Source organism: Triturus cristatus, chromosome 5_1 (genome assembly GCF_964204655.1).
Source record: "Triturus cristatus chromosome 5_1, aTriCri1.1, whole genome shotgun sequence".
In the NCBI taxonomy this organism is placed as follows: domain Eukaryota; kingdom Metazoa; phylum Chordata; class Amphibia; order Caudata; family Salamandridae; genus Triturus; species Triturus cristatus.
In genome coordinates this window covers 675,350,490-675,364,826 of record NC_140587.1, presented here as the reverse complement: position 1 = coordinate 675,364,826, position 14,337 = coordinate 675,350,490, and positions in this window count along the sequence as shown.

The window sequence follows — 14,337 nt, the reverse complement described above, 5'->3', positions numbered from 1 at the left end:
TAACCTATGCCAAAACCCAATAAATGCGGCCTCACGTTTGGGGCGACAGCTTCAGGGAATCGCATCTACCTAATTAATCTCTGCTTGGGAGACAGACAACAATGCAGCCTGATGCCCACCTCCCCAATAATTTCACAGCGGCACTGTTCCCTCCATCTATCAAAAAGATTTGTCCACCTAATTATGATCCCAAACTCTTTTTTTGCAATTTAAATCTAGAACTGGCATGAAGTCACATGTTTATGACGCAACTGTTTTTTGGGCAATAGTAAACCAACATGCCTATATTAAATGGTTACATTTAGAGCATTGACCCTAGTAGGTCGATCGATTAAAATGCAATAAACCTTGATGCACCTATAAGATGGCCCTTCGTTGAGATCTGTGCACAGAGCATTGTGTATGCTGGCTAGACCTGCTCTCTGTCTGGAGCCATGTTTGCTGGTCATAAAGGAAAGATACGTAGACAGAGAAACACGGGAATTGGGAGCATTTTCTGTTACATCTGCTGGTTTACACAACAGAAAGGCCCGAATTTTCTCTAACTCGTGGTCTAATGCGAAATGTTATTTCGGTTCCAAATTAATGTTTTGTTTTTTAATGGATGACCAATCTAACTGGCCAGGAATTAAACCAGATGTCTCTGTTTGCACGTGCTTTAATGAAACTCTGAAAACAAATATGCAGTGTTTATTCTTTAGCCCAACATATTAAATAAAAATCTGTTATAGCTTCTTGTACTAAATTATTTCAATTGTGATAGCTCTCCACTTCAAACATTATCAGCTGTCATATTTTTATATTGCTAGACTTCATGACTCCTACAGTTTTTTATGCTATTTCCTCCTCTAACGTAGCTTTTTCTTACATTTTATATTTCATATTTAAGGTAATGCGTCTCACTCAATCTAAAGTATGGGTATTATTCTTTTGACTTGTTATATTGTTTACTGTGTAATGAAGGCGTTATGTTATCATCATTAACGTAACGTGTGTTGTTTCATGCATTGTATTTATTGTTATCTATACACCCAAATTAAACATATGTGCTGACTAGGTAGGTGGAGGTGAGTTAGGAAGAGGGCGCCTTCCTATTCCAGATCTCCTGTTTATGAAGGCCGCCCCCGCTAAAGCTGCGTCCCCCCACATAATTATGAGGTCTGATGTCAGCTAAGCCCTTTTCATTTTACTAGAATTATATGCATTATATACTTGCAAGTGCTTTCATAGAGCCACTTTAACCATTGGTTTGTTGTGTCATTTACATGTATCTTCCGCACACTACAGCATGCAGTATGGGGCATAGGGTCAGAAACACATCACCTCATTGCCTAACATCACTGTGAGGTATAGCATTCTGCTATTTCACAAGGTGCACATCCGCACACGAGGCATTCCATTTATTCAGGGACTAACTTAGCAATGTGTGCCTTTTGAGAAAAATAAAATTGTTTCGATTTTAGCCAGTGCTCTTTTTTATTGGTAACGGCCTATGAGAACCCCTAAAAAGAAAGTGGGATATTCTCAAGAACGTGTGATAATTATCGCAAAATTAGCTTAATGCAACTCTTCACCTCACAGTCCATCGCGGGAAAATAACGCCGTGTTAAAGTGGTACTCTCAACACGGCGGTACCGTCTCACGATAATGCGTCAAATGATCGTGTTAAAATCAACGCGAGTATTGAGGAGGTCAATGGAGGAGGTCAAGAGGCGCTGGCATGATGTGAAAAGCCGAAGCAAGCAGAAACCCTCTGCCAACAGGAAGGCAGCCACGGCGACTGGCGGTGGGAGTCCTGCGCCACAGGAGGAGCTGGAGGAAATGGTGGCCACAGTCATCAGTGGGGAGATGGTGCAAGAAGTTGGGAGTCTGGACACAGCTCCATATGACCTGACACAACATCAACAGGGTGATTAACGACCAGGGACTGGGGGGACGGAGGGAGATGGGCACAATGGCACACATGCATAATCATGTGTAGCACACTGAACTCCCACAATGACCCTGGATCATGTCTCTGATCCCCATGGAACACTGCAGCACACATACAAACACCAAGTAGGCCCGCGTCCACCATGTGACCAAAGACGTCACACCCCACACATCACCAATCTCACAACCAACACATGCACATGTGCGAAACACAGCAAAGATGCGTATTTGTGAGCCACACTGACAATGCAAGTGACACTACATGACGATCAGCATGGCTGCAGTACAATCATCATGACATGGTTCACGCCACGAAACTGAGGTGGCTGAGTGTGGACCACATCCGGAAAGGAGCAGGTCACACCCTGACACATTAACGTGCACAAACAACCTCTGAAGTCAACAATACATCTGCAGACAAACAATGCACAAGATAAAAAAATCCGTCCAAGAGCACAAATGACCCAAGTCGCCAACATCTCAGCACAATGAAAGCACAAAGGTCAAAGGCACACCACCTCAAAGGGATAAGCGACAGCAAAATCACTGCTGCAGGGGCAAATCCCCCACAATGCAGCACACACACATAGCAATAACAGCACATCAACATTGACAGCAATGTGATACAAAGTGCAACACATACACTGCAGAACAGCGGACACAACTGGGTCCGCTTGTGGGTTGAAACTGGCCAATCACACCTGACATAGCAGGAAACTGTGAGATGAAAATGTACTTGTACAACCTCACATGCATGATGTAGTCCAAATGTCCACTTGTCCCGCATCACATAGTCCGCTCCTCCAAAACAGTCATAATGTAGATTGAAATGCAGTCTGTATGCAAACAATGCGTCAACATACATATCAACACAATGTCATAATGCATCTCCCTTACACATTGCAGAGGGACAAACATTACCTCCAGCAGAGCAGAGCAGACCACTCATCTGTGATGCTGAAGAGGACCTCCATACCTCCGACACCCTACAACAGTTCATGGACATCTTAGGCAATCCACCTCCAGGAACAGGGCAGCCCAACTGCATTGAGGAGACCCCAGCCCCTGCACAGACCACACAGCTGGAAGCACCCACCACCACGGCTGACTCCCAGCACCCCACCGAAGCACACATCGCATTCCAAGGCCAGGTGTCAGACTGCCAGAAGGAGGTGGCCGAACAGGTGCGGTGGGGTTCGACCTCATGGAACCCAAACTAGATGACATATGTGGGTGTCTAAGTCCCATCAGGGACCACTTACACTCCCCAACGGAGACCCACACTGCGACAGAGACATATGCATTTGCACTTTTACAGTACTGAATCATGCCCCGGGATAATCATTCACACCCCCCACACTGGACTTGCGTACGCCGGCCCAGTCCATTCCTCTTACGTACTGATTGGGGGACGACAAAGCTACATGCCCAAGGTCTTACCTACTGCCTGCGGTGACATGTTTTCTTCCGCTGTACACAGCACAATGTAATGTGTATGGCCTGGGGCCCTCATGCAAACATTCTGACCACACAGACACTCTCAGATAGTTAGTGGAACTGGTTAGGGGCACGTGCGCCCGGCACCTTTATTGCCAGGGTCACATGTACAGTGACGCCTGTGCTGGATGTGTGTGGGGTGAGTGAAAGCCAGCCCTCATGGAGTGGTTGGTGCTGGCAACAACTTGAACAGTGATCACAATTAAAGCAGAAACAGAAAACAGCAGCATAACAGAAACAACTGCGAAGCATCATGGTGGTAGCCGGAGCAAGTACAGAGGTCGCCCAATATGCAATCAGAAGGGTCCGTGAGTTGCAGTGCACTGAGGTTGGGGCACCAGAGCTGAGCGTGCTCATGTGAACAAATTGTCTAGCATTGTGTCCTTTTGGGATATTCCTGCTGCAGCTGCAAGTGGGGTGTGTTACACCTGTATCATCTTCCTCATCATCGTCCCATGTCTTCCACACTACCTGAGGTGACATTGCTGCTTGAGCTGTCTACAGCACAGAACTCAATCCGAAATGGACTATGAGTTGTGGTGCACTGAGTTAGTGGCACCTGAAGAGCTGAGCAGGGTATCAAGGTGATGATGGCACCCACGACAGGTGTGAGCAACTCTGATAGTCTGGCAGTAAGACACTTCAGACTCTGGCATCTGTTGTTTGGAGTTAGTCCTGGCGGTGGTGGCGTGTTCATCCTGCGGTGATGCAACATCCGGGCAGGTCAGGACTTGATTTGATGTGTGAGCCCAGGTGGACCTCGGTTGAGGCCGGAGGCAGCGGACAGCACAGGGCCACAGACACATGGCGTTGATGACCCCCAGTCCATCGACCCAGAGGCCATCCAATATCTATCAGACAGGGCCCATGACTTGAGCAGCACAGAGTTAGTGGCCCCGGATGCACTGTGGCCAGCACAGGCACACCGCCACTGGACGGTGACTTGCGGTGCACTGAGGTAGGGCCACGCAAGCTGAGCGGGTCTCATCGATGCCGAAGGTGAATGTAGCAGAGGGTTGGGGGGACAGTGGAAGGTGTCCTCCAGGGCATGATGCAGAGGGCAGAAGCCAGCAGGAAGTGGCAAATGGAGGAGTGGAATGCTACAGCCTCATTTTTACCACCACTGTCAGTATCAGCTACATGATGATGAAGACTCATTCGCCACCCAAGTTCAAACAGAAAGTGTCCATGAATGTCGGGGCACAGACTTAGTGGCACCGGAGCTGAAAGGGGATGCAGTCTGTGATGAGGCCTGTACAATGATATAAACTCTGCCCTAAATAAATCAAGACTGAGTCCCAAATGTGTGACCTACTCAAACGCAGTTTAGGCCCGAGGCAGCGGTCAGCAGGGGCCCATAGCAAAGTGTCATTGGCTTGCGATGCACAGAGTTAGTGACACCAGAGCAGTTGTTGGCAGTAATCGATCACCTCCATAACAATTATCCTTTTTTCCTCCAGACTCAAACGCATCTTCCTCTTACACATCTCCTTGCGTGCAATGATACGAACTGGGCCATTAACAAATCAACACTCAGTTCCAAATGTGTACCTACTCGACCGCAGTGTGGGCCGAAGGCAGAAGTCAGCGAGGTACCACAGACCCATGTGGCTGGAATGCTATACACAGACTTGGGGGCACCACATCGAAGGGAGTACAGTGATATCAAATATCCCATGAACATATGAACTCAGCCATCAGGATATCAAGACTCAGTTCCAAATGTGTGACCTACTTGACCGTGGTGTAGGCCGAAGGCTGCGGTGGAGTACGTCAATGAGACTGGAGTACTGCGGGCCTGTGTCATGGAGGCCGTGATGGTCGGAGGAGGCTGCCAAGTTTGCGGGCCTCGGGCTTGGAGCTTGCACCGGCACGTGGTGGGCCCTCTTGGAGACATGCCCGTGTCGGCAAGTGAGCAGTGAGGCCTGAATGCACAGGGGTGGGCAAGACGGGTTCGGGGACCAGCAGCCCGGGGTGCAGCAGGCGCGCAGGATCGCTCACGGTGACGGCATTGGCCTCGTGGCGGGGTGAGAGGTGCCGCCCTGCCATTCCGGAAGAGAACCTTGCCCAGAGCTACGTGCTTTTTAATCACACCCCTACGCTAGCCTGGCATATGCCGGGCCAGCCCACTCCTCTCACGCTTACAGGGGGGGACGTAACAAGCCAGATTTCTGTGATCTTTCCCACTGGCTGGGGTGACATGGTTGTGTCCACTGTCCACTACACTCCAAACTGCAGCAGTGTATGTCGACATGGATATGTCTGTGGTCTGCATACTGCATTCTGTCCAGCACATCCACGCCACACTTGGCATTGTGTACCCTGTCATTAATGGATCACTTGCCTCCTTCGCACATGCCTGGTACCCACCTCTCCCCACATTCTGTGATTGTGTGGCTGAGGTGCCATGCTGTTGATGACTCATATGCATGGCTAGCCCAAGTTTCCCCAGTAAGTTGTGCTGTCGTGTCTGGCGGATGGGCATGTTGTTTGGCATGTTGTGTGTGAGTTTATAACGTGTGCATTCCCAGAGTTGTGAGTTGCATGATTGTGGAGTTGGGGTGTGTGGTGTGTTCAGTTGGAACTTACCAATGAGCAGAGCATTTCCGTAGGTGCCATCTGGGAAGCGCTGGTTGATGTTGGACTGTCGGAATATGTAGGAGTCATGCACACTGCCTGGGTAGTTGGCGACGACATTGGTGAAGAGTCACTGGTGGTCCACTATTGCCTGCACATTGTTGGAATGCGTGTTCTTCCTGTTGCGGTAACTGTGTGCAGTGTCGGCAGGGGGCACAAGTAGGACATGTGTGCAGTCAATTGCCCCAACACATGCGGGAAGCCAGCTATGGCGTAGATGCCTTGCTTGGTCTCCAGCTGTGCCTGGGCAGTGTTGGGGAAGTGGTGGTGCTGGGGTATCAAGCTGCGGATGGCATCCACGACAGTTGTGATGAACTTTGATAGGGCTGGCTGTGAGACTCCTCCGACTTTGGCAGTTGTTGGTTGGAAGGTACCTGTGGCCAACAGATGCAGCACAGCCAGCGGCTGTTTGCGAAGGGATGGTGGTTGTCCGCCTGTGGGCTATGATGTTCAGGATGTGGAGGATGGTTGTCCTTTTGAGCCTGTAGTGGGCAATGACATCCTCTTGTGTTGGGTCTGTGAGGCTGGTGCGTTTTCTGAAGGTCCGCTGTCTTGGTCTGCGCTGCCTCTATGGTAGTCCGGGGGGGTGCGAGAGGTGTCCGTGGGGGGTGGAAGGCCTGGGTGTGGTGGAAGTGGGTGTAGTGGCCCTCTTCAGGCTCCAGGCTGCATGGTCAGTAACTCCATGGCATCTGTTGATCTTCAGGTGTGGCTCTGGGCTGGGCTCCCTTTTGTGGCGCAGGTTGTCGTCCGACTTTACACCAGGTCAGAGCAGTTGTAAATTTCCTGCTGCTAACACGCCTTATCGCCTGTTTTGGGATCTTATCTCCGATCTGGCTGGTTGTTGAGAATGTTGGGGAGTGGTGTTGTTGCGGCTTTTTGCACGGAAACGCCTACTCTGCATCTCATTAGCGATAGTTGCTGGCGTCATCTGTGGCGATGCTTTTGCCGGCTGCTATCACAGGTAAACTGGTGATGTCGGCTGTTTGCACCAGCTTGTGAATAGGGGGATAAATTTATCGCCACTTTGGCTGTGATAAAGTGCCGATAACTCGGCAATAGAACTTTGAGAATATGCCCCAAAGTTTTACAAAAACTGTGGCAAAACAAAGCAGGTATTGAGCAGGCCTAAAGGCTAGCAGGTTAACACCAGGCCTATTGGCTTTGCCAGTGCTTGTTCTTTGAGTATCTGAGTCAAGGTGTTGTATGAATGAACTAAGATATTGTGCACTAAGCCTTAGCCCACAAATCTACTTGTACCGTGCAATGGCTTGCTCACAGTTCCATGCATTTTGTGATTCTCTTCCCATAACATCACTTCCAGTGACATTACTTTTCTCCAAGATCACTTCTTGGATGGAAACTTTGGTCAAATACTGTACCTTAAGGTGAGACTCCTTATCTCCCCTGGACCCTACGGATGAGAATGGTGGCGATATGTTTGCTCCGATTTTAAGCACCTTGAGAAGGGTGGCCGTATTTTTGCTAATATTTTAGGCACCCCTCTTCATTCGTGGTCTTCCACTCTCTCACTACATTGTTAATTTGAAAATGTCACTGAACTGAAACAGATGAATTGCCTGCAATCCCCAGCTCTCCAGCTCAATCGGAACACGATATTTCTGATTTCTATTACATTCACTTTATCTGGGCTCATGCTTGACATGTTTTAGGCAGCAGCAGCTGTTTTTTCATCATGTAAACATATGGCATCGATTGGTCCACTACCTATGACTGTGGTCCTAATGAAGGCCTATAAAACATTGGTGTAAGAGGCAAAACATCATAACATTCTAAGCCAAAACCTTTAGGAACGAAGTGCCTAATTATATTGGCTAGGCCTGCATTATAAAAAAATGACATTTGCCTTGTTTTTGTAATGTTATAACTGAACATCCAGTTTATATATATACTCCCTTACTGTTCAACATGTCATATACTTGTATGTTGTGCATGTATGGGACTTGTAAAGCACAAACCTAGAGAGCAATGCACAGGAGGAAGACTACAAGCGGACAGAGGAGAAGCTAGCTAGCCTTTGTTGGGTGGTGGAAGGCATTCTGAGAAGAGACAATGGGAGTGGGGTTCTGGGATGTGGGAAGTTAAGAGCACAACTAGTTGAAAGGTAGGAGTGAAGGGAGAGAAAAGGATAGCAGAAGAGAGAGGAACAAAGAGAGTGAGAAGTTCTGAGGCTGGGAAAAATATAATTTTTTTGTTGTGACATGATCTTAAAGAAAGTTTTTTTTTTTAAGCATCTACTTACAAATAGTGATATTTTCTAATATAATTAGATTATCTTGTGTACCTTTGGCTTCTAAAGGGTTATGATGTTATTTTAGAACACTCTCACCCAATTACTAAACATTGAAACATTTAAATAATAGTAATGATTATATTACAGAGCAAAGAAATAAACAACATCAAGGAAAGAAATGTTTGTTTTTTGTTTGCTGAAAAGAGTGTGAGACACAGCATTTTTTAGTTCTAATGAGAAGGATTTCCATATAGAGATAATAGACAAGTATTGGAAATGTCCAATAGGACTTGCTTATAATTGAAAGTGCCTTTTGTGTAATCAATGGGTTCAGACACTCAATAAGTCATCATACATGCATTCTGTCACTCATCTTTGCACTCATGCATCCATTCATCTATTCACTGACTCATTCTTGCATTAACCCTGTTGGAAAGTTGGTTATTAGTAGTGGTAAATATGCATCTACCACTGGCCATTAGACCAATAACAAAGTCTAGGGCTCAGAATAAATCTCACTAAATTATTCTCACGATCAACCCTGGGTAGCTTGGATGCAAGCAGGCAGGCTTAATTTAGGAGGCAAGTATGTAAAGCATTTAAAAACAACAATTCAGTAAATAAGACACAACACATAGGAAATAGTGTTCTTTTAAATGACACCAAAACAAAAAACAATCCAATATAGGGAACCAGAGATATGATTTTTTAAAGATTTAACACTATATAGCACTAAGAAACCTAATGCACCACTTTGGGACATCTGGTCGCGCTTAACCAGGACAAAGTCAAAGTTTCAGGCTGACCGCAATGGGCCCTGTTCAGAGAACCCTCACGGTAGGCCTCAGTCGATATTTTTACTTTAGTCTTAGAAACCTTTGTGGCGCTTTTTCGGCAAATGTCCCTAGATGCTCTTCACCAGTCTGGATTTGGTGAGGGTGTGGCAGCTTGCTTTGCAGGGAGATCCCAGTCAAACTCTGGAAGTCGGACGTCCTGAATTTTTCATCAGGACAAACCAGCAGGCCAGGCTGTCTCGCGGTCGAGTCGGTCCTCTTAAGGACCTTTTTTCTAAAGCTGCACCAAATTTCTGGAACTTCTTCCTGAAGTTCCCCTTGAGAGTCAGAGGTACCCAAGACACAATCCAAGAGTATGGAAGCTCCAAGATGGTCATTGAAAGTGTGGGACAGCAATTCCGACAATGAACATGGACAAAACCTTTACAAATCCACTGGACAGGCTCCAGTTAGGGGATTCTTGGTGGTGATGGTCCAGATGAGCTTTGTTAACTGGTAGTTTGCAGGGAGTCCACTCTTTAATCCCTTTGAAGCAAGGTACATCCACAGGGCTGTAGTTTCAGATTATGCAGCAGGCGCAGTCAGTCAGAATGTAGGGCCTGATGGTGCAAATCAAGTTTCCAGCTTGGCAAACCTTCTTCTTCTCTTAGTTTCAGGCAGCAGATCCGAGAGGCTCGGCTCATTTCACATATTTATTCAGGGTTCTCTTGGGTCACGCAGGAGAGCACTCCTGTCCAATACGGTGCAAGGCAGCACCCCAGAGCACGACCACTTCCTCCAAAGCATGGAACTTCTCCCAGAAAGCACTATTTCTCCACAATTCAGTATGGCTGAAATCCCAGCAGAGAATTAAGAACTAGTAAAACCAACCTCCGGTATGGCTCGTTTCCATAGCTGTCGTCCCCCTACTATATTCAAATTCCTGCCTTAGGCCTGCCATCTGGCTGGATTAGAGGGGCTGGTGAATAGATGGACATGGTCCTTTTCCCATGTTGAAGTTTCAATCTTTACAACCCCTGCCCCCAACTCTGGTGTTCCTGTGTAGCAGAGCTCTCTCCACCAAATAGCCTCTCCCTGGGTGAGCCACTTATCACTTCATCAAAGCAGCCTGGCTAATACTGTTAACTCTAACTATTCAGGGAAGAGGACAGGAAGGCTGAATTCTGGCTTACAGATAGGAACATTTTATAACTTATTTTATGTACTATTTAGGATAAATTAAGCAATGGCATACTGCTAGATTTATCAATACCATTCTCCAAAGTCCTTGAATGATATCTTAATACAATTCCTAGCGATACTTATACATTCATAACTATAACCATGTTATCCCATGGTGCTTGTCATCTACAATGGGGAAACTGCATTGTGCAATTTCTCAATCCCCAGGGCATATAAACATCTTTTATAAGGGCCCTCCTTATAATGATATGACCCCCCCCCCCCACACACACACACACACACCTCTGGGACACCTTGGGGAGAACCTGTGGTACCTAAAATACCAAAATATTGTATTTTAACACTTTTTTACTGTCCCTACCACCAAAGTCGAGTTTTGGCTCACTTTACATTTAAAAGTAGTGCTGCAACACAGGGCTGCTTTTAAAATGACATGAGGCTCTCAGTAGTGCACACATGCAAGTGCAACAAAGGTTGCTGTCACCTAAACTGACATGCCCTATAATGTACTAGGGACTTAAAGGTATTTTGAATCCCCCTGGCCTATTATCTACTAAGGACTTATAAGGTAGGTCATGCCAATTATAGATGTACCCTACGCATAGTCTACCCTAAAGAATGTGTGTGTTTTCAATATAGCACTGGCCCTGGGTCTGGTTAAAAAGAGCCCAGGAAAAGTCAGAGTCAGTTACCACAAGTGCCAGTCAGTAAACAATGGGGATACACAGGGCACACAGGATGACTTTGCAACAAACCATCTGAAACAAATGCAAAAAAACACACACACTTGACAACATTTGAAAGCTAAATTAAAATAATTGAAGTAGAAAAAATAAATAATTCTGCTGTTTTGGCATATGTTTGCAATAACAAAACTAAATATAGCAGTGTGTTCCTCCTGCAAATATATTGTAAAGAGTCTATTGTTGTTTCAAAGTTCAAGCATGGCCATCATATTTATAACCAATGTGTTGGCCATCTTGGAATGGTATAACAACAATACATTATGCACAACAGTCTTCCATGTAGTTTCCTGATTTAGAAGAAGTGCCAACATGGAATGCAGTGCACTGCAGATGAAATGAGCATCAAGTAAGAGTTATTTTACCACTGCTAGGAGAGAGGTAGCATTCACTTAAAAAACAAAAAAAGAGTAAAAGTGTAGAGATAAAAGTCAAATGATAAAATTAAATATTTCTAATCTAAATGACTGGCTAACCAGCCCTGACACTGAAGCACACTCATTGTAAGGTGGATGTACATATTTAATCAGAACAGCCATCATTCAAAGTACAAGAGAGCCAATGACTGATGCATACTAAACCATTACCCCATGAAGTACACTGTCATGGATGTAAGCAGGTTATATATGTCAAAGCGACAGACCAATGGCATAACAGAGCTGACCCATAGGTCTTCTAAGTATCTATATGCATATACATATACGCATTTCTATATATATATATTAACTGAAAAAAGAAACACATATTCACTGGATGATGTCATCAGTAATGTCATCAGTGATGTCATCAGTGATGTCACTGACCATGTCATGAGTGATGTAATATGTGACATTATTAGCAGTGCATTGCGGACGCGCCAGTAATAGTTAGCTCAACTAACTATAATAGGCAAATTTCTCTAGTTTTATATGAGTAAAATGTCCAACTAACTATAATGTCCCTGAAACCAATTTTTTTTAGTTAATTTCAATGGTTTTTTAAATGCATATTCCTAACTATAACATTTGTAAAACCTATGGTTTTTTCAGTGAATTTCGAAGGTTTTTTAAATGTTAATTTCATATTTTAATGTTTATAAAACGTATATTTTTTCTATTTTTTTTGTAATATTTTGAAACTCTATTATACTTCTTTTTTTTAACTTTAAAAATTAAGTAATGTTTTATATCTTCCCAAAAAATCCTTTTTTTTTTAAAGAAAACGGCACTCCCATATCGGTAGTGTACCAAGCTCCATCACCACGCGAATCCTATTTGCCATATTGCTAAACTCGTAAAGGATGCGCATTTCGTATCCAACGGATTTGTGGCACTGCGTCCCGTGTAACATCATATACGTATGAGTTTGCGCCAGCTGCTACATAGGTATCCAACGGGTATGCAGTACCAAGCCATGCATTATGTCATGTACATATGGGGTCGCGCCAACTGCGCGTTGCGTATGCGATGAGTGCACGCTGCCAGGCCCTGTGTTACATCATAGACATATGGTGTCACGCCGGGTACGCCATTCCCTCGTTTTTTTATGTCTCAAAACTATATCTAAATAACTGTATATGAGAGCAAGCCATAATCTAAAATATTTTTAACATTTATATATATTTCTAACTGTAATAAAAATATTGTCGGGTGTGGCCTCCTTGTGTCCTCGATGAGCGATTGCCATGTGACCTTAAAAAAGAAGCATTTATTAGTTCATAACATTTCCCATTGTAACAGTTGGAGGACCCCACCCATTTTAGTCATTCTCTCTACAGCATTTGATGAGACACACCCCTTCTGCTTGGAGAGATTTTTTTAATGCAACGATCACCTTGATCAATATTCATGGTCTGTACATTAGCCTTCCACGTGTGATGGCCATGCATCTCAAACTTTACATCAAAAATCAAATGTGTGTTACACGATGGCCCCTGGTGTGCGTGGTGCACATTTTTGTGCTGCCTTTCAGACTGGGTATTGCTGGCCCGAAGGGGTATCATCAGCCACAGGCAGAGTGCACATCCTAGATCACATGTGACAAACAGTAAACAGTAATGTGTACATTTGTATTGCTGTATTGTCTGTTGTCAGGATTTACCAGTATGTGAGACTTTCAGATTCACATTTGGCATGCATTGCTTGACTATAATGAACGTTATCACTATTTATGACATAGCCTCACTGCTGATCCTCCCTTCATCCGAGCACATTCACATGTGTACGCTTCGCGATAGCAGCACTTTCAATAATACGGCACACCATTGACATGAGTGTCTGTGCATATCCACAACCTTGACAATGCCATGTGATGTTGGCCTTCAATGTTTTTGAACAGCATCTCATTAGCGATAGTTGCCGCCCACCCGGTACATGCTACATTGATGTAAATTGCGCATTCTGCGACGTCAAAACTGCAACAGAAAAACACATAAGTACACTTCCTGGCCAGGCAGGAACTGAACAACGCCCAGGTCTCCGAAACTATTATTCACACCCCTACGCTTGCCTGGCGTATGCAAGCCCAGCACACTTTGCGTACGAATAAATAGGATAACGACGATACCACTTGTCCCAGTTCTTCTACACTGCCTCAGGTGATATGGCCACATCCACCTCGCATATCACAATGCGCAATAAAAAAAAGGGATCCATAAGGCGTACACCATCGGGGTTTTCCTTACCTGTCACCTGTGTAGACTGAAGAGGGAGTTTCGGACTGCGAGTACGCTGGAGCTGCTCTTCCTTCAATCAACTCCTCGCGGAACCCGCTTCGCGGGTCCCGCTTCGCCTCTGGGTCCTTGTTTAGCGCTGCTGGAAGTGCGCTGTGACTGTGAGCTTTAACTTCAGACAGAGCCTCTGTGGCGGTGGTGTGGGCAGGGCTGCGAGCGTGGTCAGGCGAGGACTTCAAGTCCCAGGAGCGCCTGACCCTCGGCATTACCAGCAGCTGACCCGCTCTCCCTGCTCGCTCCTCCCCCGCCTCAGCGCGGCTAAAATCAGCGCGTCAGTTTCACTGCTGGTTTCCTTACCTGTCACCTGTGTAGACTGAAGAGGGAGTTTCGGACTGCGCGTACGCTGGAGCTGCTCTTCCTTCAATCAACTCCTCGCGGAACCCGCTTCGCGGATCCCGCTTCGCCTCTGGGTCCTTGTTTAGCGCTGCTGGAAGTGCGCTGTGACTGTGAGCTTTAACTTCAGACAGAGCCTCTGTGGCGGTGGTGTGGGCAGGGCTGCGAGCGTGGTCAGGCGAGGACTTCAAGTCCCAGGAGCGCCTGACCCTCGGCATTACCAGCAGCTGACCCGCTCTCCCTGCTGGCTCCTCCCCC